The sequence below is a fragment of the Cavia porcellus genome, unplaced genomic scaffold, assembly GCF_034190915.1.
Source record: "Cavia porcellus strain 051 isolate PalLab524CR breed Dunkin Hartley unplaced genomic scaffold, mCavPor4.1 scaffold_45, whole genome shotgun sequence".
NCBI classification, from domain to species: Eukaryota; Metazoa; Chordata; class Mammalia; order Rodentia; family Caviidae; genus Cavia; species Cavia porcellus.
In genome coordinates, this window is record NW_026947528.1 from 13,715 (window position 1) to 41,630 (window position 27,916).

Sequence of the window (27,916 nt, forward strand, 5' to 3'; positions counted from 1 at the left end):
CCAGATTCCCAAACTGGACAAAGACCAAACCAAAAATACAACTGCACCCCATCTTCATGGACATCCATGCAAAACTAGGAGCCAGCGTTTGATGGTGCATGCTTGTACTCCTAGCCTGTAATCCGAGGGAAGCTGGTGCAGCAGCATCACTGCCAATTCAAGGCCAGCACAGGCTACTAGTAAGCTGAAGGTCAGTCTGAACTGTACAGCAAGACCCTGTCTGAAAACAAGAAACAAAAGAACACAAAACAAAAACCTAAACCAAGCAAACAAAAAGTTAAACAGGATATTAAAAAACAGAATGCAGCTCATCATCAAAAAGATCATATACTGTCCACCAGGATCGATAACCCCAGAGCTCAGGAGGCTGAGGCAGGAGGACTGCGGGAAGCGCAAGGCCAGCCTCGGCTAGTAGGGGGTTTAACACCAGCCCCAACTACATATCAAGACCCTGTCTCAAAATAATTAACAAAAAAAGAAATGAGACAAAACAACAAAAACGATAAAGATCACACATCATGATCAAGAAGATATCATCTCAGAGATGCAAGGATGATTCAAAATACATAAACCGATAAATGCAATGTATAGAGAGATCACACGGAATCCATTTTGTCCCAGACACATCCAGTTCACAATGTTATGGGAAAAAGTACAGGCCTTGAAACATCGTCCCCACCCCAAGATAAAAACACAAGGTCCTGTAAGGTCAAGAAGCAAAGAAGTTATATAAGCTAAGCATGGGCAATTTGAGTTTCTTGGTTATTTATCTCAATAAAAGCTATTTGTTTAGGCTGGCCGGGTGGCAGCCATTTTGCTGACCCTTAGTGTGTGTGACCCTTTATTTTCCCTTTGGTTGAAGAACCCCAACATCTGGTGCATGGACAGCGGAGACCTCTGCTGCGGAGGGTGACTTGCCTTCACTGTGTTCCTGGGGTAGGACACAGTAGCCAACCCATGCACTTCATTTTCTTTGGGAAATCCCTGGTGAGTCATGGGGAATCCCCTGTCTGAGGCGCAGCAGAAACACAGGGCAGGGATGCTTTTTCTCCTTAACAAGGCAGGCCATGGGCTCCTGGGCATAATTTAGTACAACCTTTGTGAGAAACTCATGGTCATTGTCTGGGGTATCTTGAGGGAGGAATGCTCATACTGGAGAATAGGGAAAAGATGGCCAAACTGCTGCTTGCGGCGCCTCGAGCCCCAACCTCTGTCCTGCACACCTGGCAGCTCTGCGGGGCGCTGCTGCCACCTTTGGCCAGTGAGCAGATGGACACCACGTGGCAGCCTTCCAGGTGTTCCCGGTGCTGCTTCAGCTGTCTCCACTTTACCTGGGTAGGACCCTATTTTCCTTTGACCACGCAGCAGTTAGCTCCTCTGTTGGTGCTTTAAGGGGCAACCGAGATCCTGCTGATGTGATCTCTGACTCTCCCCTTTGGAGCACTGCTCACACAATCACCACGTTATGGTGGATCGGGTCCCACAGGACTGCCCTCTCCTGACTCCTTTTATATTCATTCCCTCTGCCTGCAGGGGCTCTTGTTGCCGTCCAGAACAAGGTATTTATTGTTGAATGGTTACATTTACCCTTCTTGCTTGGTAGTACTGTATTTCCTATTATCAATGCTATTTCTTCTCTTATCTCTTGAGGACTTACTGGTGCACTTGCACTCCTTGGAACTGATCTCACTGATACTGTTTTCTCACTTACCAAGGCTGACTTCTCCTTTCTGCTATCCTCTACTGTTTCTCTTTAGGTCTCTTTGGCTATGTTAGTTCCATTTTTTCAAAACACCCCCAGACCCAGGCTGGATCTCCTGCTGATCTGGGGAGGAGGGGATGCTTCTGTGTTACCCTGAACAGACCATGTGTGGATTCCTGCTTATTGCATTCATCCTGCATGGATTGAGTTGGCACCATCGGTGCACAACCCGACTCCACAGTTTCGCCTCTCCCTAAATCAAACCCAGCTGCCTTGGAAGTGAGTGACCCAGGATGACAACTGCTCAGCCAGTGACCTGATAGAAAGGTGCTGATCCAGTCTGCATAAGACTTGCTCCATGTATCTGAAGAGGAATGCACTGCTAAAAAGCTTCATGTGGTAATATTTACCAAACTAAGAATTAACTCTTTAATGCTTGTTTGTATTCTATTGCTATGACTTTTACAATCCACCATGGGGACTTTAGAGTCTCGCAACCTCCAAGAAAGACTGGAATACAATATTTGGGAGATACAATATTGGCAAAAATATCTAATGTCTCTCATTTGTGTCTTGTTGAAAACACAGAAATGAAATACCTCCTCAGGTCCTGTCTGGTTCCAGGATGCAAGGACCCTGCCTCTATAAGTAATTAAACCATTTTTTCCACAATTCTAAGCAAAATTGTCACATATGCTGACTTTCCAAATTGGGCCCCTCCCACCCTTGAAAACCCTGATAATGCTGTTAAAGTGTTCCCTCCATATGTAGCAACTTCAAATGCCTCATGTGCTTCTACTGAAAATTGTACTGCTTAATGTCTTTGCCTTCCCAGTAATACTTGGAATTGTTCAGTTATGAGCCAGTATTTAGGGACATGGACATGGCCCTCTCCCTGCTGGATGGTTTTTCTCATGTGAAGAGTAGACCTTCAATTACATCCCTGCTAACTTATCTCAGAACACAGATGCTGCCTTAGTCACCTTACTGTATTGTTGCCTTCTCCAGAATGTACAGTCTCGCACCAAGCGGTCTACAACTAGTCTCACTGACCTATGCGGGGACTTTTCTATCAGCCTGTTAAACAAAGCAGAAATTTATGCTTTAGGTATTTCACTGGTTGGTGTGCCTGCCCTGGCAGCCAGGGCCAATTGCAATGTTAATGCACTAGCTTGTCTCATGGCAAAAACAACTAAAATATACTTTTATAGTTTTGGCATTATTAAACAAAGAACAAAGTGAGCAGTGACAAGTGATTTTAGATAATCGTGCTGCAACTGATTATTCTATTGCATCCTCACGGATGTAATGAAATTGCTCGTGTGCTGTTTTAATTTGTCTGATGAAAGTAAATCCATCAATGGCAAACTTCATGATTTACAAGAACTTACCAGACAGATATACGCCTCCCAAGTGCTCAATGCAAAATTATGGAATTTCCTTACAGGATGGTTACCAGATATCAACCAGCTAAAATAAATTTTTTTGTTTTACTGTCCTTACCTGCTTATCTGGTAAGGGATGCAAAATGTTGACACCTAAAATGCCAGCTTCTAAAATGGTAACAAAGTCTAAACTAAAAAAAGAAGGGGGAGATGTAGAGAGGCCACATTGATTCTATTTTGTTCTGGACACACCCAGTTGACAATATTATGGGAAAAAGTTGAGACCTTGAAACATAACCCCCAACCCAAGGTAAAAACATGAGATCCTGTAAGGCCAAGAAGTTAACAAGTTGTATAATCTAAGCATGAGCAATTTCAGTTTCTTTGTTCTTTATCTCAATAAAAGCTACTTGCTTAGGCTGCAGCCATTTTGCTGTGCCTTAGTGTGTGCGTCCCCTTATTTTCCCTTTGCTTGCAGGACCCCACCAGTAATAAAGTCAAAAACCATAATCATGTCAACACATGCAGGAAGGACTTTCAACAATGTGCAATATCCCTTCGTGATAAACAATCCGAAGAAAATAGGTATAATACAAGGCCCTTAGTTCAATATGATAAAAGCAACTTATGACAGATCAACAGGAAGCACCATACTGGATGGTCAAAAAATGAAAGCTTTCACTGTAAAACTGAAAAGGAAATCCAGACCTCACTGGAAACATTCTGTGCAATACAGCTGCAGCCACTCTGTTCTCTGCCACTGACCTCAACTAAATCATGACTTATCATCAAATTAAAACTTCTGTGAATGTGCCACAAAAATTTTGCTACATACATGAATGCTCAACTCACGATACCCACTGTACCATAACCTTCAGCAAAAACTATTTGCTTTTGTAACTTCTGATTGCCACCCTACAAATAAAACTAACTATCCTTAGTCAATATCTTGGACTTTGCAGATTACTCTTCTGGGGTCTGCTAGGGTCAGTACAATTTCTTTCTCCTGACCTCTGGCTACTACCTGACACTCTAAATAGAAAATCCACCTGTACTGGTTACCTTTTTGTTATTGCTGGGACAAAATATCTAACACCCAAAATGAACGAAGGAAAGGTTTATTTAGCTCACTGTTTCTGCAGGTTTCTGAAAGGCTTTTCTCATGTGTGAGCTAACGTGGTGCTGGACAGTGCCACCCTGTGTTTCAGAGTGCTATAAGTTTTAGACCTAAAAGTTAAACATCCTACTTTTCATGTATGCCAACCCTCCTCCAGACAGCTGTCAGTACATCACTCTACCTGCCCCTTCAATTCCACCCGTCAATTCTGAATAAAGCCCGCAGTTTTTTTCTTAAAAACTTCCAGAGGGTGCTTGCATCTTTGGCAGCCCTTCTGTGCCCACATTAAAGATCTCCTTTCTTTCCTTCTATTTTTTCTGTTTTTGTCTCTCATACGTTAGAAGACCAAATAATTTCAGTCCATAATCAGCTGGCTCCAAGGTAGGGTGGCACAGCACCAGGGCAAAAGATTTACGCAGCAGCTGGCAAAAGCAGCCAGAGCAAAACAGTATAGAGCAGGCCTCTTCTGCTCCCTTATACTGTATGCAAGCCACCCCTACCCACCCCCCAGGGCAGATACACCACACACAAAATCTGTGCTTCCTCCTGTTACACAGAACAAGGTATTTACAAAGGGTCTTGACTGCCTGTTAAGAAAACTTTTAAGCTTACATTGACACAATGTATCAACCGTAACAGCACCCAAAATCTCCCGCAGAACCAACTTCAGCAACACAGCAAGATACAAGAGTGACACACAAAAATCTTTACCATTTGTAAACACCAGTAACAAACTGAGTAAAAAGGAAATTATGAAAACAACACTCTATGGATTAACTGGACCAAGGAAAATAAAAAGACCTCTAAAAACTACAGCACTCTGAAAAGAGATTGAAGAAGACATCAGGAAATGGAAAGATCCTTTTTTCTTGAATAGAAAGATGCAGCATTATCAAAACTGGCCAAGGGCCAAGGATTTAGCTCAGCAGCTCAAGCACTTGCCTGGTAACTGCAAGGTTGTGAGTTCAATCCCCAGTACCAAAAAAAAAAAAAAAAAAAAAAACAAACCCAAAACAACAAAAGACCTGGCCATTTTCCTCACAAAACAGTTATACAGATTCAATGCAGTCCCAACTAAAACACCAACAGCATACATTATTTATTGTTTGAGACAGGTTCTTGTTGTACTCTAAGAAAGTAGCTTCATCATTTTGTGTATTATAGCAAACCTGTACCGTGGCTTACTAAATGTTTTTTTTTTCTATCCTTTTTCCCCAACTGATATGTTCAGCGACCCAATTGAAATGTTGAGCAATACTCTCCTCTGTAAAGAACTGCAAGAATTTCACTTAATTGAGATGTTAACCAGAGCGGCCCTCTACAAACAAGAAGAGTGGTGCTAAAACAAGCTAACAAGGGTTGTTAATCATGGTTAGGCGCCTCTATTCTTCGCTAAAGAGCTAAAGAAGACTAGAAGGCCCACTAATTTACACATTGTTTGAAATAACTTGTTTATATGCAGGGAGATTTGTGTATAAGTTTAACCTTTTTACCTAACCTTAGTTACTTTTCCCACAAGATAGATACTCGCCGTTTTCCTGTTCTGTAGCGCGCCTTATTGCCTCCCCCCACCCACCTATCTGGGCCATAAAGAATTTGGGTTTCTTGTGACCTCTCCCCGACCCGGTGATGATCTGTCATAAAATGAGCCTGCCCCAATTTTAAGAACTGCTTAGCTTAAAAGAAATTACCGGGTAACACTATGGCCCAAACCCCGATCGGTGCTTTCCTTTTGTTCTGTATGTATCAAATGAGTTAGATATCAGATCTTTGTAAAACTTAAGTTCCAGCGTCTCATAACTCGTGACCCCTTCGCACTCACTAGCGAAGACAAGCTGTCCTGAGATAATTAACTCTCCACTTTCTTCTCCAAATATTGCTGCAGACGTGCCACTCTGAGATAATGTCAGTCTGCAGGATGGGAGTAATTTAAGGAATACCAGGAACTCCCGAGATTGTCAGAGCTAAGTGGACAGCAATACAGTTTCCAGATGCAGGTCAACAGGTTTAATGGCCTCGCAGGTTTCCCCCCACTTTCCCTTACTTTTAAAAACCCCTTTCCCCAGTCTTGGGCGCGCAGTCTTTGGGTCGATCCAGGAGAGACTGTGCCGCCCGGACTGGCTCAATAAAGCCTTTGCTACTTAAATTTTTGGACTCTTGTTTCCTTGGATTTTATACCGGGGCCCGAGTTATAACAGTTCTCACTATGCATTTCAGGCTGGCCTTGAGCTCACTTCATAGCTCAGAATGGTCTTGAACTAGCAATAATAGTCCGGCCTCAGCCTCCCAAGTGCTGGGATTACAAACATGTGCCAACATCCTGAATTTTCTACAGCGGACTTTACAGAACTTGAGCAAATGATCCTAAAATGTATATAAAGACAGAAGAGACACAGAATAGCAAATGAAATTTTAGGCAACAAAAGCAAAACAAGAGAAGGCACAGTTAATTCCTAATCTCAGTTATACCACAAAACAATAGTGATAAAAATAGCACATTACTGGAAGAAAAACAGATGTATGCATCAATGGATCAGAATACAGGATATAGAATCTTTCCCAGACACATTCATTCATTTTGCTTTGTTTTGTTTTTCATTTGGTGGAGAGAGTGTCTCTCCAAGCAGTTCAGACTGGTCTTTAACTTCCTATGTAGTACAGGCTGGCCTTGAACTCAAGCAATCTTCCTGCTTCAGTCTCCTGCGTGTTCTCACTAGAGATATGCACTATCATGTCCACGCAGTTACGTGATCTTAGACAAAGGAGCCGGAAGCATCGGCTGCAGAAAAGACAGCCCATTGAACAACTGGTGCTGGTAAAACTGGTTATGTGTTTGCAAGGATGGAAACTGGACATAAAGTAAAATCAAAGTTGATCAACATTAAAACAGAAACATTAGATGTTCTGAAGATAAAACAGACAAAACACTTGAAGATACCAGTATAGCATAATATTTTATTTTCTATTCTTTTTCTTTCTTTTTTTGTACCAGGGATTGAACTCATGATATCTCATACCTGACAGGCAGGTGCTGTGCCACTGAGCTACATCCCCAGCCCCAAAAAACATTTTCTAATGAGAACCTTAGCCACAGAATAGTAATTTTTGCCAGGTAGTCCTCAGACAGAGGACAAATTTCTAATAATACGCAAAGACTCAAAAATTAAGACACCTGAAATTAAAGACTGTCAAAAATAAGCAAGAGAAATGAACAGACACTTCACAGAGGAAGACATACCAATGATCAACAAGTCTATGAAAAAAATGTTCAAAATCTCTGACCATTACAGAAATGTAATGTATAACCCTGATACGATTCCGTGTTGAGGCTAGACCTCCTTATTTTTCTCTTACTGAGAAGCTTTTTTTTCTTTCAGTAAATTCTTTATTAAAAAAAGGGAAAAGAAACAAAATTTACATGTTTCTTTGTAAAGAATGGCAAACATTAAGAAATGAGAACAGTATCAAATTCTGGATGAGGCTGTCACAAAAAAAGAATCCTTCTTTGTTGGTGGGAATGTAAATTAGTACCAGCATTATGGCATAACTATGGGGATTTCTCAAAGAACTAGCATTAGAAATACTGTATGACCCAGTCTTCCCCTTGAAGTATCTTCCTTGTCACAGTTGATACACTGTATCAACTTGAGAATTGAGAAGCTTAACTAAATAACCCAACAGGACAAGCCCAACAGCTCTGGGATGCTGTTCATTGTGTCAACATAAGAAGTTCAGAGGGTCAATCAAATGACTCAGCAGGGGGCCAGGTGCCCACTTTGTAAACACCCTCATCCTGAACAAGGGGAAGGCAGGGAGATGCTGTGAGAGCTGCACCCACCAAAGGGCCGGTAGCCTGCTCACAACATAAGGGAGGAAAAGAGGCTTGTACCCCATGCTCTGTGCTCTTGTTGCTTTGTGTTCTACCACCTTGAAATGTTGCCTCTGTGCCATGCCAACCTGCTTTGCATCCATCTGATTACAGACTGAAACCTCCACAAACTGAACTATATAAAACATTCATTCCTTTAACTCAGGGTTTCCGGTATCTCATGTCCAGTGAGAGAGATGTAAAACATTCCCCAAAGATCTTGATACTACAGTTACTCATGCATACCAATCTTTATAGCAGCATAACCAGTAATAGCTAAATCCTGAAGGCAGCCTATATACCCCCCAGACAATTTGATAAAGAAAATATGGTATCTATATGTACTGCAGTACTTCTTAGCTATAAAGAATACAAACATGGGATATTTGCATGAAAATAAATGTACCTGGAAAATACAAAGTTGAGTGAAATAAACCAGAGCAACAAGGTAAATACCACATGGTATTTCACATTAGAGTGAAGCAAAGTAGAAAGAGAATAATAAAGGATAGATAGAAAGGGACAAAGGGATGGATCTCTCACAATAGAAAAGTGGTCCAAGAGGGCAAGGACTGAAGAGGGGGAAGGGGAAGGAAAAACACAGGCTGCATACAGAAGCTAATGAGCTCAGTGAACGCAAACACCATCTGCCATAGCAGGAACTGCCACTGATGCCTGCCAAGGCTCCAGACAGGAAGGGTGCTGACCTGAGCCTCTCCACCATGTCTGACCTCCAAGCCCCAGGCCTGCAGCTAGGAGCCTGCACAGGCGGGGCTGGGGCACCATCTGCAGAGAAGCCCATGGACTCTGTAGTTTACTGGAAGGCGCATCCAGCTCTGAGGCCACGTTTTACTCAATGATTACTTAGGTGAGACTTAAATCCAAGAGCCTGCAAAAGCTTAGTACACATTCTTCCAATCTCACAAGGGCCCTGGCCCGGCCCAGCATCAGCCAGGAAAGGGAAAGGGCTTGGTTGAGGCCCCAGCCCCTGACAAGAATCCGAAGGCTGTGTTCCCACCCCTCCCAATGCCAGAGGGGTGGCCACAGGCCCCAGTTTCCTACTCTCCTGAGCTTCATTCATTCTGTGTCTCTAGACATGAGGTGACAATGGCTCCCTGTGACCTGTTGGGGAGCTCAGTGCTCCTCCCTTGACTTCCTGTTCCTCTCTCCTTTGAAAGCCACTCAATAGTTTCAGCAGTACAATTCAATTCAAAGCACTTTTACGCTTTAGTAATTAAGAAAAATGCCCGAGAAAGGGCTCTGGCCAGCCTCACCCCACACACACAGCAGACTCTGCAGTGAGCACCTGAGGCCAGGATCCTGTGTGCAACCAGGTCATTCCCTGGAACCTAAGGCCACCTGACAGACTTCAACAGCTGTGCATGTTCACTTATCATCACAAGAGTTTTCATCTACAATTGCCAGATCCCATTTTTTCTCCAGATAAAATCCAATGCATGCTGAAACAGCTCCTACCTGCCTCTTGGCCTCTGTTTCCAGCTGTTGATCAAGTCTCCAATTCAACTGAGGCACAGCAGTGCACACATTGCATGCAGTCCCAGCATTTCGGGGGCAGAGGCAGGAGGATCACAGGCTCCAGGTCAGCCTGTGCCACAAGGCAAGATCCTGTGGGGGAAAAAGAAAAGGTCTGAGTACCTTGAGGGGAAAATCCCTTACGGCTGGTCATTGGGCATCGGCATGTAACTCTCACCCATTCTTGTGAAGCTTTATGATCTCAGAATTCACTCCTGTTTATCACACTTTTATTAAGTTGCCTGACTCACAAGTAATCTCACTTGTAAAAATACCACCAGCAGCACCAAAAAATGAGGGGCTACGAGACCTGTCTCTGCTGACACATGTAAGCCCAGAGAGGGTCGAAGCCCCAGTGAGCAAAGCCCACAGCTACTGGAATCAGCAAAAGTGATGTGGGCTGAACTGTGTAAGTGACTCCTCTCACATGGCGGACTGGAGCTGGAGAAGTAGCCAGTGCGGTGGATGCCCAACTGAAGGGTTTTCCCTGCAGCTATTTTAGGGAGGTTCCCTGTGTAAGACTGAGGTACCCAACACCTATTACTTCACAGTGACTGGGTGGGAGACAGCCGTGAGCAATGGACACATCCTTGCTCCCTAGGTCTGGGCTCAGGCCCAGAATGACACAGACACCCTGTCCTATCTGCTGAGAAGCCAAGTCAGTCCACTGTGGCTTCTGGAGGGCATTTGGTCTAAGTGTTGGCATGAAGCCTGGGGGTTTCCTTGAACCTGCACTCTGCTGCCCAAATCCAGCAGAACAGTGCTGTTTGCTTTCTTCCTGTCCCTATGTGACCAAGAAGTCATCTCAGCTTGGATGACTGTCACAGACCAGGGCACTCACAGAAAGGCTTGTGGAGTTGGGTGGGGAGCACATCACAAGCCCCGGAAGCTTAGGGCTAGGAAAGGCAAGCAGTGACTCAGGGAGTCAGTACAGAAACTGGAAAAGGCTGCAGTGCACACAGGCTCAAGGTGGATGCCAGGGACCAATGAGGAAAGGGAAGGGGGGCTCGGCGTTCACTCACAGAAATGCTTACACCCACTGCTGCAGGCAGTGAAAACCAAGCAGTCATCAGACACATGCCATGCATGTTCACTTCTGCATCACAAGCATTCTTCCTGTCAGGAAGTCCCTGACAGGGAACATTATTCCTTTTTTGAAAGTTTTAGGTTTGCTCTTTTTAGTTTTTTTATTGAGGTTTTTCAAACTATTTCTCTGTTCACTGCTTTCTGTTACTTTTATCTAACTTTATTATTTTTCTTTGACTTATTAGGGTCCTTTACCTTTTTCTCACTTGCCTTTCTCCCTCATGTTCCTTTCCACTATTTTTCTTTTCCTTTCTTTTTTTTTTTTGTCTTTTTCGTTTTTATCGGTACCAGGGATCGAACTCACAACTGCCTGCTTGCAAGGCAGGCGCTTATGCCGCTGAGCTAAATCCCCAGCCCCTATTTCCACTATTTTTCAAATTTCACTTTTTTCACTTTGCTGCTCCCCACTGCTTCTACCTGTACTATTATTAATATTTACTACTCTTTAGATATTTAGTTAACTATGCTGTTAAGGCTGAATTCTTTTCTATTGCTAATGGTGGCATGATGTTGTCTTCAATACATATTTATTATATATCACTATTTGGATCATCTTCCTGCCTGTATTAAAATTATATATTTTTTCCCACATACTTAAAGATGTACAATGGTAGTGCCAATTGAATTTTATGACACTTCCATATCCAGACTGTTAGTGACTAATGTGTGTGCACATGTGTGTTTTGAGACAATCACTTACTATGCAAGTCAGCCTGGACTTCAACTCACTATGAAACCCAGTTGTGCTGAAACTCATGGTGATCATCCTGCCTCAGCCTTCTGATTGTTTAACTCTATTATTGTTGCTGATTTTTTTCTATTGCCCAGGAGGCACAGATGTGACTATGAATTGGCTTTTCACTGTACAGCTCAATCTGGTTAATCTTTGTGTCATCAAATATGTATTTCTGTGGGACTGTTGGGCAGATGGCAGAGTGATGCACAGCAGCATCAAATCAACCTCTCTACGACTTCAAATCCAGACACTGGAAAGTAACAACTTGGGGAACAAAAGATAAGGCAAGAGCTGGGGATTTAGCCCAGGAGCTCGGGACATTGCTGGTGAGAGTGACTGTGGTGCACTTTGGGGAGCTGTGGTCCTTACATCAAGCACCGCTTCCTGACTCCAGAGGGGAAAATGTGTGCCATTTAATCTCCAGGACAAACTCAGACTGGCTTCCTGGCATGCACTCAAATATGCTTATTGTTGGAGGAGTTCAGAACCTCAGTGTCACTGAGAATGGCTGTGGTGCTTCCTAGGATAGCCCTGGTCTTTATTTTGAGCATGACTTCTCGGCTCCAGCAGAGAACCCTCATCTCACCAGTACAGCTCCTTCACTCTGCTGGCATGAACTTTCTAGCTTCCACTGCTCACCTTTGGGCCTTCCCAGCGTGGATCCATAAAACAGACTGACATGAGTCCTTTGCATGGGCTCTAGACCTCCAGATGGACTTGTGAGAGCCTTTGTCATGGGCTCTAGGTTATCATCTGCACTCATGTAGAACATTGCTGTGGGATTCAGGCCCTTGGTTAAATATTCTGGGTCTTTAGTGCTGTGGATAGATTTCCTGCACTTCCTTGTTAACTCTAGGTGACCGTAATAAAATATTATAAATTCCATGTCCTGATTCTAATTGTTCGCCTCACAACCCCTGACCACAACACCTGGCAAGCACCAGGTTGTGAGTTTAATAACTGGCACCACAATAAATAAATAAATAAATAAAGGATGAGGTGAACACCCAGGACCCAGGAAGTATCTTGAGGGAAAACTGGATCCACAGTGCAAGTGAAGTAACAGATTACAATACAGAAAAAGTAGGTAGCTAAGTGCATTTTCTACCCAGCCTCTGCTTCACAACATGAGAGCAGGATCAAATCCACCAAGGTGGTGAGGGTTGAGGGTGGATGACTCCAGAGCCCGCCAAGGAGATACACATCAGGGAAGAGGGATGCATGCTAAAGCAGCTGGCCTTGGAGTGAGCTCAGGCCAACAGCCCACCATGTCCTGAGAGATTGCTAGGCCAGATGCCACTTAGGGAGGGGCCACCTTAACTTGTGATGAGGAGTAGTTACGGGATGACTTCATCTCAGGGCTCCCCATGTCAGAATCCCACAGTGAGTGAGTGAGAACAGAAAACTCATGAAAGAAATACAAGGGAGGAACCACATCTTTGAACAAATGGGCTTAGTAGATACCTACTCAGTGTTCACTCAATCATAGAACACACGTTCCTCTCAACACATGGGACTTTCTCTAAAATAGACCACCTCCTACCTCCCAGAATATGCTTAAAAAAATGCAAGAGAATTTAAATGATCCCTAAAGATCAGAGCAGAAAGCAATACAATTGAGATTAAGAAAATGACAGAAAGAATCAATGCCTTGAAGAGTCGGTTCTTGAAAAATCAAATATAATAGACAAATGTTTAGCTAAGTTAATCAAAAGAAAAAAAAAAAGGAAACAGAAGAGTCAAATTCATACAATTAGGAATGAAAAAGGAAAAATCACAACAGATCCTGCAAAACTTCAAAAGATCATCAATGCCTACATTGAGAATCGTTAATGAGATACAAAATGTCTGGAAAAGACATGGATAGATTCCTAGATACACATTAATTATCCCAGCTGAATCAAGAAAATATACAAATTCTAAATAGCCCAATTTCATCCCATGAAATTTAATACTATTAATAATAATAGTAACAAAAACTACCAACAAAAAAAAATCCAGGTCTTGATGGATTCATTGCTGACTACTATAAGAAATTTAGAGCAGATCTAATGCTACTACTCCACAAGCTTTTTAATGAAACTGAAAGTGAAGCCTTTCCAGAAGCAAAAGTTACCCTGATACCTAAACCAGAAAAGGATCCAAACAAATCTGACAACTACAGGCAAATCTGCTTAATGAACATAGATATAAAAACCCTCAGTAAGATACTGGCAAACAGAATGCATCAATTCATCAACCAGATTATACATTGCATGCAAGTAGAATTCATCCCAGGAAACAGGGATGATGCAATATGCAAGTCACATTAACAGAACCAGAGGCAACAACCACATCACCATCTTGATAGATGCAAAAAACCCATTTGACAAAGCCTAACACCCATCTGTGACAAAAACCTTAAAGAAAACTAAAATACAAAGTCCATTGGTTGAGATATAGCTCAGCAGCACAGCACCCGCCTGGCAAGCATGAGGTCATGAGTTCAATTCCAAGTATATATAAAAAAAAGTAAATCCAAATCTATTGGAAGCCTTCTATGACAAACCAATAGTCCACATCATATGAGATGTTCAAACACTGCAAGCTTTCACTTCAGGAAAAGACAAGGATGCCCATTATCACAACACCTATTCAATATAGTTCTGTAAACATTAGTCAGATCAACTAGACAAGTAAAAGAAACAACAGGAATAAGGTAAGAAAGGAAGTTAAACGTCACTATTCATGGATGACATGATTCTCTACATAGAAGACTCCTAAGCTCCACCAAAAGACTTCTAGATTTAACAAACAAATTCAAAAGTGTATCTGGGTACAAAGTCAAAACTCAAAAATTAATAGCATGCTTGTATACAAATAACACTGATAAGAGGAGAATCGGGGGAAACACCTTGCATGACAGCATCACAACAAGTGAAATGCTTTGTGATGGGTTCTACTTGTGCGAGACTCTGTCAGGCTCAGTAGGATACCTGCCCAACATGGCACTGACCCCTAAAACAACAGCGCCTCTCACCCACACTAACTCCTCTTCAAGTCTTCTGGTCCCAAAACAATACACCATCTGCCTCCCTTTCATGTGCACCACAGGTCCTCCAATCCCCCTCCCCAACATGGTCCCCTCAGGTAGTCTCCACCCCTTTTGCCTAAAAGTCCTGCAGCCCTCTGCCAGCCTGATGACCTATCCACCCACAGTCTCCACCTTTGTCCCTATCCCAGAAGGGCAACTCCTCAGCTTTGTTTCCTCTGAGGTTCCTTGCAAACTCCAGCAGCCCCCGTGCCAGAAAAAAAAGGTTTTCTTTTATCTCTGTCTTTGTTTCTCAACTGCACCAAAAAACCTAATACTTTGGAATTGATCTAACTGAGGAAATATTTGAGGCAAAATCAATTATTGTACAAAGGACCGTATTTCCTAAACCATTACAAAAGTTTAATGCAATCTCAATCAAACTACCAGTAGAGTAATTTAAGTACTAGAGAAAACAATCCTAAAATTCATTTGTAACCCAAAGGGACCTAGAATACAGAGCAAATTATGGAAAACAAATACAAGGCAGGAGGCATCACAACCATCAACAGGAAATTATACTGCAGAACTATCATGATAAAAACATTGCAGAACTGGAAAAACAGAACAAAACATACCCTTAGTCAATCTTTAAAAAAAAAACACAGTAAGTCAGTGCAAATAGAAATGGAAAAGGTAAAATTACAATTGAAGGCTGAGGATTTAGCTCAGTGGTGCAAGCGCCTGGTAAGCACAAGATCATGAGTTCGATCACTGGCATCCAATAACAAACAAACAAGAATTACAATGCACACTACTGAAAAACAGATTATTAGCAACTTTAAAACATGTACTCCAATAAATTGGGAGTACTCAAAGACGTGGATAGATTCCTAGATACATACAAATCACAAAAATTCAACCCAGAAGATACAAAAACCCTGAATAATTCAATAATAAACAACAAAATTGAAGAAGTAACTTGATTATTTTTTTTTCATTGCTAGAACAAAATGCCCAACACCAAAAATGAAGGAATGCTTTATTTAGTTTACAGACTTTGGAGGTTTCAATCCATAATCAGTTGCTGCAAGGCAGGGTGGCATGGCATTGAGGCAACACTTCAAGGCAGCAGCCAAGGCAAAAAAGAAAAGCCTCTTTTCCTGCTTTATATTGTATTCAGGCTACTCTCCCAACCCCTAAGGCAGATGCAGCGCTGACAATGTGTTTCTGCCCTTGCCTAGCACAGGATGAGGCTATTTACAAAGTAAGAAACCTGCTCCCTGCTGAGTCTCTCCATAAAACTTTTAAACTTCTCAAGTTGACACAATGTATCAATCAAAACAAGCAGTATAAGAAAACCTACAAATTAAGAAAAGCTCAATACTTGATGGATTTGCTACTGAATTCTGCAAAAAGGAAAATCTAATGTCAATATTCTGCAGAATCTTTAATGAAACTGAAAAGGAAGGAGTACTATTAAAAAGATTACTAGAAGCTAGCATAACCCTGATTCTCAAACCAGACAGCAACCCCCCAATTAAAAGAGAGCTCCACCCATATCTCCTTAATCAACACCAACACAAAAATCATCAACAAGATACTTGCAAACAAAGTGCAACAAATCATCCAAAAGTCATACATTAGCTGGATATGATGTAATCTTAGCTCTCACATGAGGACTGCCATGATTTTGATGCCAGGCTAGACTACAAAGTGAATTGAGCTCAGCCTGAACTGTGAACTGCATAGCAAGACCATGTCTCAAAACAAAACAAAACAAGGGGAAAAAAAGAGAAAAATCAAATACTTAGGAATTAATGAACCCAGAAAGTAAAAGACCTCTACAATAATATAGTACTCTGAAAAATGTTGAAGATGACATCAGAAAATGCAAAGATATTCCCTGTACTTGATAGGACCAATATTGTCAAAATGGATAGACTTTCAAGACTGATATAAACATTTAATGCAGTACCAAAAAAATGCGAATTGTGTTCCTCAAAGAACTAAAGAAAACAATTTGAAAACTCCTATGGAACCAGAAGACATCAAAAATAGCAAAAACCCATGTGTGTCAAGAGCAAAGCCAGAGGCATCCGGGACCTAGATTCCAAGCTACAGTACATAGATACCAGGATGAACAGAAAGACCTGGTGCTGGCACAAAACCAGCATGTGAGTCTGTGCAGGGGAACAGAGGATGCAAAACAATCCCAGGCATATTAGCCATCAGATCTTTGACAAAAGTCATAAAAGTCCATACACTAGAGTTTGCATAGCCTCTTTAACAACAATGCTGGGAAAACTGGCTATAAACAGGATCAAAAACACACACAGGGTATAATACAGCATTTTCAAACATATGATGCTAAAAAAATTGGCTGTATACATACAGAAAACTGAATTCAGAAATATACCTCTCTCCATGCACTATCAGAGAAGTCAAAATGAAGCTAAGATCTAAATGTTAACATGTGAACTATCGACTAGAAACTAAAACAGGTGTAACTCTTGGAGACATAATGCATAGGCAAGCACATTCCAAACAACATTATGACTACACAAGACATAACACCAGCAATCAACAAATGCAATTACATCAAATTGAAAAGTTTCTGCACAACAGGAAAGAAAAATCTATGGAATGTGGAAGAGAATTTGGACAGACAAGTATCTAAAATATTTCAAGAACTAAAATAAATTAGATTCTCACTCAGTAAAAGACCTAGTCATGAAATATGCAACTGAAATGAATACACACTTTTCAAAACAAGTACATATGATTTAAAACTCACTTCTCTGGCCATTAGAGAAATGGAGTTTGAAAGAACATGGAGATTCCTTCTCACTCCAATGAGTGGCTGTCACATTAGTGGAAAATAAGGAAACCCTTCTGCATTACTGATGTGGATTCAAACTAGTACAGGCACAATGCAAATCAGTATGGCACTGTCTCAAAAACACTAACAATAACAAATTACATCTGAGCCAGCTATTTTCACATTAGATATCTTCCCCAAAGAGTTGAACACATTGTGTAACCATGCAATATACACACTCATGCTTACCACAAACCAAATAATAATACCTAAAACATGGGTGTGGCCCGTATGTCCATCAACAGATGAAACCACAAAGAAAATGTGGTTATTTATGTTCTGTAGAGTACTACTGTTCTAAAAATGGGTATATGTGAATCATCTGTAAGAGAAAAATCCATCCAGCTTAAACCATATTAATTGGCATAAATCACACTCACAAGCTGAGATAAGGCAGTGTTTCATATATGAGCAAGTACAGAGAAACTGAAGAAGAGAATAAAAGAGGAAACAGGGAGGCGGATCCTCTATAGACGGGTAGGGGACCAGAGATGCAGGGAGGAAGGCAGAGTGGGAGGGGAATGGGTGAAGAAAGAGGAGCTAAGAGCATGGACCCACTCCCCACATAAGTGCAACCATTGTGGGCTGCGGTCATTACTAACACAGCATTTTTCAATGTTCAAGAAAAGCACCTATTTTTTGGTTCCAGGGATCAAACTCATGACCTTGTGCTTACCAGGCAGGCACTTGTACCACTGAGCTAAACCCACGGCCCTATAAATTTTTTTAAAATAAGAGTAAAGGACTTAAACTATCTATTTTTCTTTGCATTTTCAATCAATCACCTATCATGCTAGAAATTTTTTCTTAAAATGCGGTGTTGGAATGACAGGGACCCTGTGCTTCTCACTGTTGCTGGAGGGACAAGGTTCAAGGCCAGCTTCCCAGCAGCACGTCTGGCCACATACATGAGGGTAACAAAACTTTGTTTTGTGAACATCTGGATTACAAGAAAAACAAAAGCTTGTCACTGCGCACAGCCTGTCCCCTCTTTTCTTTCTCTTTTTTTTTTTTTGAGGGGGGGAGTTCTGGGGATTGAACTCATGACATTGCACTCACCAAGCAGACACTTATGTCACTGGGCTGAACCCCAGCACTCTCTATCCTCCTTTCCAGCCCCTTGTCCTGCACTCACAAGCAGCCACTTGTGCAAGATTGGGCCAGTCTTATCCAAATAAGCAGACTGTTTAACCTTATCTGAGTGTCATCTGACTCTCAAAACACCCCAGAGAGAAGCAGGACTACTTTGGTCTCTGCTCCTGTCTGAGAATCTGGGCAGAGCTCTCCAGGGTCAAATTCCTCATCTGAGGTCACCAATAAATTATGGCAGAGAAGCAACCAAAAGCCACTCACTTTAGAGCAATAAATTTCAAAATGTCTTGTTTTTTTGAGTCAGGACCTCAGAATGTACTCTAGTCTAATCTAGAAATTGCCCTGTCACACAGGCTGTCCCTGAGCTTGTGTTCACCTGTCTCAGCCTGCTGTGTGCTAGAATGACAGCTATGCATTTCACACTGGTTGAAAACATACTTCTTTAAACAAAATATGCAAGATCTGTGATCTAAGATACTGAACATACCTAGATGACTGCCTGTGAGTAACCATAAAACCAGAGATTAAAAAGTGTCAGGGGGGGCTGGGGATTTAGTTCAGTGGCATAAGCACCTGCCTTGCAAGCAGGCAGTTGTGAGTTCGATCCCTGGTACCAATAAAAAGGAAAAAGGCAAAAAAAAAAAAAAAAAAAAAAAAAAAAGTGTCAGTGAAGACCAAGGAAAAGGGATCCTCACACTTTGTTGCTGGGAATATAAAACTGCAGAGTCACTTTGGAAACCACACTGGCAGATCCTCAATATAAACACAGTCATGCCACAGCCCCAAAATTCTACCTTAGGTTTATATCCAAACTGAAGACATATTTTCTACACAAAACCTGAATATGAATTTGAGCCTATTATCAGCAGCATTACTGACAACAGCCCCAAAGTGGAAACAACCCAAACAAATCTTCAGCAATTCATAAAATGTTTCATTAAAAATGCTATACTACCATGAGTAGGCGTGCAGTGTTACTAGGTGTCATAGCGCGAGCCTAGAGTCCCAGCCATTTGGGAAGCTGAGGAAGGGGCTGACCTAAGGCAGGACTCCATCTCAAAATAAAAGTTAAACAGGGCTGTTATGGATTTAAAATGAGTGGTCAGCTTAACACCAGCTGAATTAAATAAGCGTGGTGCTGAGTGCAGATGGTTACCTGAGAAAAAAAGAGCACAGCACTGTGAGCTCTCCTGTGCTGCAGTTGGGAGCAATTGTTCTCCTGGAGGAGCCTGTCATGCAGGCTTCCCCATATGAATCCAGCCACAGTCAGCAGGGGAGCTTGGGACCTTGTCACTGAGAGTGGCTGCGGTTCAGTTTGGGGGAGCTCTGGACCCTACACTGTGCATCACTGCCTGGGTCCAGAGGGGAAGATGTGTGTTTAATCTCCAGGAGAGCTGGCTTTCTGATATGAACTCAACTGTTCTCATCATCAGAGGACCTAAGGACCTCATTGTCACTGAGGAGGACTGGGGTGCTTCTGGGGGAGCCCTGGTCCTTGTTTTAAGCATTGCTTCTTAACTCACATGTAGAACCCTCAGCTTACTGGCACAGATCCTTCACAGCACTGGCATAGTTTCTGGCTTCCACTGCTGACCTTGGGAGCTTCCTGGTGTAGATCCATGAAACAGACTTCCATGAGACACTGTCATGGGCTCTAGGTCTTCAGCTGGACACATTCAGGATACTGCCATGGGATTCCAGGCCTTGGCTCGATTTTCTAGGTCTTTAGTGTTTTGGACAGATTCCTGGCCCTTTCTTGTATTTAATTCTGGGTGACCATCATGAAATAATATAAATTCTGTGTCCTGTATGTAATCGTTCTCCTTGCAATCCCTGACTACAAGGGCTGGGGGCCAGGTTGGTGATACATGCTTGTAATCCCAGTAATGAGGGAGGACAAAGCAAGAAGACCACAAGTTCCAGGCCTACCACAGATATTTAGCAAGGCCATGTCTCAAAATATAAAAGGGAAAAATATTGGGATACTATTTAATAGTCGAGTGTCCTTAGATTAAGTCCCCAGTATTGTCAAAAATATTTTTGGAGCCAGTTGTGGTGGCACATGCCAGTAATACCAGCATACAGGCTGAGGCAGGAAGATCATTGCAAGTTTGAGACCACCTTGGACTACAAAGTGAACTCAAGGCCAGCCTGATCTGCAGAGTGAGACCCTTTCTCAAAAAGAAAAAACAATTTTTTTTCTGAAGAAGGAATGTAGTACTCACTCATGCCCTGAGACACATGAATCTTGAGAAGAGTTTACCATTGAAGAAGCCAGACACAAAAGACCTACTCTATGAGCAATTGATATGAAATGTTTAGTGATCAAATCCATAGAGACACAAAGTAAAATAACAGCTTCTAAGAGGTGGAGGTTAGGAGGGGCTGGCATATCTTCCAGTGTAAAGAAAATGCTTTGCAATGCTCAAGGTCATGATGTACAGTTCAGTAACCATATTTAAAAAATGGTCAAAATTATACTATAAATCTACTGTGATAACAGAGCATGGTATTGACTAAAAACAGACCTGAAGATTAATGGAACAGATTAGAAGAAACCAAAACAGAGAGACTAAGCCAACTTATCATTTAGAAATGGACCAAACTCATTCACTGGAAGAAAGACAGCCTCTTTAATAAAATAAAAGGTGCTGGAAAAACTGGCTCAGCACATGCTGAAGATTAAAAATGGACCCATGTCTTTCACTGTGCACTAAGCTAAAACCAGAGTAGATCAAAGATCTTAATATTAAAACAGAAACATTAAATCTGCTGGTAGACAAAGTAAGTAAAAGCCTTAAACACAGTGGTGCGGGTAGACTTTATGAACAAAACAACAATTGCACAGGAACTACCAAAAAGAATCAACTGGGATCTCATTCTATTACAAAGTTTTTGCACAGCAGGAGAAACCACCAACAGAGTGAAGAGATTTTCTCCCATGATATGGGAGAAAATGCTTGCCAGGTATAGCTCAGACAAAGGATGACCACTGAGAACATAGAACAAAAAAAAAAAAAAAAATCCATCCTCCTATATGTAAAGACCCAATCCAAGAATAGGGATCTGAGATGAATACACTTCTCAGGTGAAGAAATAGAAACAACAAATAAATATATATATGATGAAATGTTCAACATCATGAGTCATTTCAGACATATAAATTAAAAAAACACTGTGATTCCACCTCACCCCAGAAATAATGGCTATTATCAAGAAATCAAGCAATGACAAATGCTGGAGGGGTGGTGGGGAAAAAGGAACCCTTCTCCACTGTTGGTGGGAATGCAGACTGGCACAACCACTGTGAAAATCAGTGTGGAGAATCCTCAAAAAATTAGGACTACAGGTACCACTGGACCCAGCTATTCCCCTTCTGAGTATCTTTCCAAAAGAATTAAAAACATCATATCACATTGATATATGTGCACCCATGTTTACAGCAGCACAATTTGTAATAGCTAGAACTTGGACACAATCTAAATGCTCACTGACTGAGGAATGGATAAAAAAAGTTGTGGTGCTTTTACACACTGAGTACTACTCAGACATAAAGAAGAATAAACTGGAGCTTTTTAAAGGTAAATGGATGTAATTTGAGGCCACACTCCTAAGTAAAATAAATTAAGACTCATATGTAAACACTGCATACACTGTATTGTCTCACTACTGTGAGCTGAAAAAAACAACATCTATGTGTGTGTGTGTGTGTGTGTGTGTGTGTGTGTGTGTAGTTAAGATACTTACAGTACTGATTTCTCTGAGCGCATTAAAGAGAAAGATCTGTGCTGGCATTGTTTGGACAATTGAATGTAGATATCTTGTGCTCTAGGTTAATGAATTGGGGATCACAACGCACAATATATGTCCATTGTTCCCCTGATTGATGCATTTTGAATTTTTTTCTCTTTAAAATAAAATGGATTAAAAATAAAATAAATTGAATTTTTAAAAAAGTAACCAGTGTGTATTTTCGAATGGAAAATGTTGAACATGTTATGCTGTATGAATTATTTCCCATCCCCAAAATTATTTCACTCCAGAAATAAAAAGCCATTCAGACAGAGGCCCTAGACCCATGCTTATGCTTTATCAGAACCTCAACATCTCTGAAACTCCCCCAGCCTGTATTCATGGTGGACAACTGAATCCTCCCCTTACTCAATCATGGCCTTGCAGTGAAGGAAGGTTCCTAACCCAACTCCAGTCCCTAGTGCAGAGCATGCAACATTTCAAGCTGCTGTACTGCTAATTTCCAGGGATGATGATCCAGTAGAGAGGCCTGGATAAATTTCTGGCCAGGTGCATGCTGAGCTGCTAGCAGCAAGGCTCACACAAGTGGGACACACAGGTCAGACCCATGCCGGTACAGAGCTGCTACAGGACGGCAGCTGGCAACTCACCTCTCCCCACCTCTGGCTTCTCTTTTATGGATGGAAAACCTGGTGTTCACAAGTGGACTATGCAACCTGGAAAACAGGAAATACAAGCCTTTATCTGATGAATGCAAACCATCCTGCTCTTCATTCACAAACATGCAATTCATTCACTCAGCATCTGGTAGGACAGTACAGAAAACACTAATTTCCTATATTTTTGGAGTTCACACTATGGTTAGGGAGATAAACTATAAACAAGATGATATAATATTGTGTTCAGTTTTACAAATGAAATAAAAGGTGGCGTAACAGTGAGAGACAAGATGCCACGGCATAAGTGTCTGCCTGGCAAGTACAAGGCTGTGAGTTCAATTCCCAGTACCCAAAAATAAATAAATAAATAAAGTATGAGAGACAGAGGCTGGAAGAGGCAGAGAATATTTTTATTAAGGGCTGTCAGGCTTTTTCAAGGCAACACAACAGAAATGATTAGAGATAGGGATCAAGCTAGAGAGAACAGCATTTCCTACAGTAGAGGGAGCTATGATCCCAGGCAACTGACATGGAAATGCATACTCTCCTGAGAGCAGGGTCCCTAGATACAATGAGCACACAGCAGTGGCCATGGACGTGCCAAAGGCAGCAGGTGGCAACACTGAGGACCCTGTGCTCAACTGAACCGAACAAACCAGGGACAAATGGAGGTGTAGGTGTGCAGAAGAGGGAGTAAGAGGAAGATTTCAGGCAGGAATCCCAGGGTGGCCTGTCACAGCAGTTAACTAGGACATCTGCTGTGCTGCCCTTTCTGGTGGCTGCTGCTGCCCTCACCAACAAGGCTGAAATCTTCATCAAGTGCACTGCCCCTGAATTCACCACAGCTCAACACACTGAGAGCTATACTTTCTGTCTGTGGAATAGCATTTTCAAAGCACTCCCCTTTATTACCATGGTGTCTGCTGTATCCTCAATATGCTTTTACTAAAATGTTTAATGAAACCCAAAACAATTAAATATCATTCTATCTTGAAATTTGGAAGAAGCAACACAGGTTCGTTCAGCCTGTCTGAACCCCCCCCCCCACACACACACACACAAACTTACAGCTGAAGCCTTAAAGGCCTATCTTCAGGCTTCCATTAGTGACTCTACCCAAGTTGTACATTTCTGTGTCTGCCTTTGACTGAGTTGTCAGAATCCAATTCCTCAGTCTTTGCAAACAGCACTCCAAGTCAGTCTGCCATTGGTGATCCAGACCTGAGGAAAGCAAGCAGAAGGACTTTGGAGATGCCTCTCACCTCTAATGCTGTTGGCAATTTCCAGGTGCTCCCGCTATTTCAGAACAAGCATGCAAAGAGCTTTACTCTGCAGGAGACAAACCACATGAACACAGGACGCGACTCCCCCTAATCTTCAGGGGCAATGACCTTCCTGGGAGACAGATGAGTGGGGCAGGGTTGGAAGAAGGACTACCAACAGCACTGAGCTCAGCCTGTATCATAGCACAATGGGTTCTTCAAGAAACCAGGGATCTCATCTTTTGACAAGCTCTGCACTCACCTAAACCACATTATGTGCTGTGGTACATCCACATTGTATTTGTTGTATATATTTGTACTGTCTCCTTTTAATTTATTTGTTTATCCAGCACTAAGGATCAATCCCAGAGTCTAGTGCCTGCTAGGCAATCATTCTACAATTGACCTATACCCTGAGTCCTGTATTTATATTGTCACTGAATGAAGAATTGAAAAGGGATAAATAAAAGGACTGTTTCACCAAATGTAATGTGTGAGATTTCTTTATATCTTGATTCAAGCAAAATCAACAAGGAAGATATCATAATGAAACTCAAATGCCAAATGTCAGTTTTTCACATGTAGTACTTGTTTCATTGATTTTTCAGAATGACCTTTTTCTCTATAGACACAAGTTGATTGTCATCATGCAGGCCCAAGGTGGTGATGCTGGCTAGGAGTAACTGCTAATGCTTCTCCCAGGCAGGGGTAGACACACAAACACACAGGAATAGCCAGCAGAGGCAGCTGGAGCTCCAGTAACATGGGGACTGGAGACCCAGAAAGCCTTGGCGCAGACCTGGGCCTGCCACTGCTACTGAAGACAGAAACACAGGACTTGGGCAAGCCACTTGGCCCACTAAACCTGTTTTTTTTTTCTATGAAAAACGAGTAGCATCCCTCCAGTGGGAGCTCACACGATGCCACACAGACCCTTTAAAGTCCTGGAACATAGAAAGTGGTCAAGCACCAATAGTGAAGGTGGTGACCCAGAGCTGAGGAGGCAAAGCAGAAGGGCCCATAGCTCAGAGCCACTGCAGGCACAGCACTGCTGCTCTTCATGGAGCCCAGCTCTGGCCTGGATGGGAGCAGAATTGACCCTGCTGGAGGGTCAGAAATCTGTGACTGGGGCAGAATACTAGGAATGCTTATTAATAATAATAGTATGGGGGACCTAAACAAAGACGCTTATGGAACTTCCATCAGAAATTGGCAAACTCTTTCTATGAATGATCAGACAGATTTAGCCAGCTTTCCGAACGACCAGATGTGTCCCTCACTTGAACTCTGCCACTGAAACATGAAAGCAAATGTGAGCCAGCGGTAAAAACCTAGGATTCTAATAAAGCCGTATTTCAAAAACCAGGCGGCAGGTTTGATTTGACCCATTCATGCAATAACACTGGGCAAAAAAGTGACTGTGAAAATAAGGATTAAGCTAATAGAAGACAAGAAAGAAAAAGATAACAGAGCAGAGTGTATCAATAGTTACACGATAGGCTTAAGTCAAACTTGAATCTAAAAGCACATTAAAACCATATTACTAGGGGCTGGGGATTTAGCTCAGCGGCATAAGCACTGCCTTGCAAGCAGGCAGCCGTGAGTTCGATCCCCGATACCGGTAAAAAGACAAAAAAAAAAAAATATTACTAATTGAAAAGCAGAGATTATCACAATGGATCAAAAAAAAATCCCTGCAATATCAACTATTCTGCAACATGAAATACTTTATGTATAACTTTTACCTTAAACCCTTTATTTGAAACGGTTTTAGTGTTAGGCAATGCTACAATGAGCTTCTAACAGTACCTGTGACCACAAATAAAACACAAAGAACTCAAAGTAAGACACTGATATTTGCACAGTATTACTACATAAAAGAATTCATGAGGGTTTCATCCGTTCGCCCATTAATGACCTTTTCCTATTCCAGAGCCAACCTGGGACCCCACATATCTTTACTTGTGAGGTTCCCTAAACCACCCCCAAGCGCTAACTCTTCTTTCCTCATCTTTGGATAGAGCATCTGTCGGTCTGTTTGCTTTCTTTAGAACTGTGATGGATGGGCCACAGGACCTCTGTGACCTAAAGAAAGAGCACTGGGTGATAATGCTCAAGTGTGCAGCCAGAGAGCAGGGGTCGCGCGGCTCTGGAGTTACCTTCTCCATGTCGCTCGGGATGAGTTCCTCGGAGGAAGCCTGGAGGGCATCGGCTCGCGGAAAAGTCCACCGCAGCGTAACACGCTTGTGTCAGCACCATCTCGAAAGAAAAGAACGCAAAGCCACCTAGAAATCTTTTTTGTGCACACAGCAAATATACTTGTTCAGTCTTTCTTTGTCGGTCTTCCACGTGGCCCTTGCCTGCACCATCTGATGATGTCACTGTCTGCGCCGTCGCGACGCAACAGCTCCAGTGCGCCTGCGCAGCGTCATTATTCTGGGGGTCTTAGGGGGCGGGACCACTGCTGCTGTCTTCCCAGATTTAGACTCTGGGTGGCGCCAGCCTCCCACACATCTCTTGTTGAGACCCCAAACTTAAGTGAATAGGAAAAATGTGGCACAGATACACAGTTCCAGATGTGGCTCTGGTGGCACAAGTCTGGGATCCCAGCCATTGCGGGGGCTGTGAAGCAGGAACAGAGTATGCTTGAGGCTGGCCTGGACTATATAATGAGACACTCTGAAAACACAAACAAACAACCAGCACATACACAAACCTGAACAAAAACATGCTGCAGTGGAGGCAGGTGTGGGGCGTGGGAGAGCGCCAGGGGTTCAGCACTTGCATAGCATAAGCAAGGCTTTGCTTTTCATCTTCAGTGCTACAAAAACACAAACAAAATAACTAGCAAAAGGCAATGAGATTTATCACAGTGGACTGCAAATCTGTCTCTATATTGTGTACTTTGTCATTTCTAACTTGAGTGCTTCTGAGGAGGCCCCAGAGTGTGTGTACATCAGAAGAATGAAGTGTGGTAAACTCTCCCCTCTCCCTGAGTTTTTGCATGATGTACATGCAGCTGAATAAGCCTGGACATTTAGCACAGAGAATGACTCCTCTTAATTCCTAACGCTTGGATTTACTTGAATCCATGTTTGTTTCAAGGTGCAATGTATGGAAAGTAATTAAGTTAAATTCATTTGTAAAGCTAAAAGCACTTTTGTTTGCAAAAAAAATTTACTTAATAGGCTTTTCTCTTTTTCTAAACACTCAGTATTTTCTTAGCAGCCAGGTTATCCTGTGTGAGCTACTGGCAGCCTTTTCAGCACCAGCCCACACAAGGCACACAACCATGTTCTCATGCTGCCCACACAGAGGGGTCAAACACCTGGATTTCAATTTTAGGATAGAGGGAAGCACAAAGAGAAAATACCACAAGTTTGCAGAGCACAACATTAGGCTACACAAGTGAATTAAGGGTGATACATAGTGGTTTCATATTTTCACAGACAATACCAAATGTTAGAAGAGAAATGACGAAAGCAATCAAAATTCAGTAGTTTTTCTGGAAAACTGATTTTCAATTTAAGATCCACACTTACCTAAATTGTCTACCCAACTGAACAAAAGGCACTTTCCTGCACAAAATGGTTTTGTGATTCCCTGTCTTGTGTGTTTCATATCTCAGGAAACACTGAAGTCTATGTTCTACTGAAGCTAAAAGTGCACCAGGGAGAAGAAGCACCACCAAGAGCAGGTCCAACACACAAAGAGGGCAAGAAAACCCAAGGACAATTCCTGCTTCCCAGTCATAGAGAACAAGCAGGTGAAATCTGAAAGATTCAAAAATTGTCTGTGAGTGTATTAAGTCAGAGTTAACTAGAGAAACAGA

General features: G+C 42.2%; 1 long non-coding RNA gene across 2 annotated transcripts; it reads right to left on the bottom strand.

The window, feature by feature from the left end:
- Positions 1–851: 851 nt before the first annotated feature.
- Positions 852–26,494, bottom strand: LOC134474946 (uncharacterized). Of its 2 annotated transcripts, XR_010045876.1 has the most exons (4): positions 26,244–26,494; positions 23,891–24,043; positions 22,814–22,879; positions 852–9,698 (listed from the first exon to the last, which is right to left on the bottom strand). It is a non-coding gene; the product is annotated as an uncharacterized LOC134474946 (long non-coding RNA). The 2 variants fall into 2 exon arrangements; XR_010045875.1 differs by lacking the exon at positions 23,891–24,043 and having other exon boundaries at positions 1,747–9,698; positions 26,244–26,490.
- Between the last annotated feature and the right edge of the window lie 1,422 nt (positions 26,495–27,916).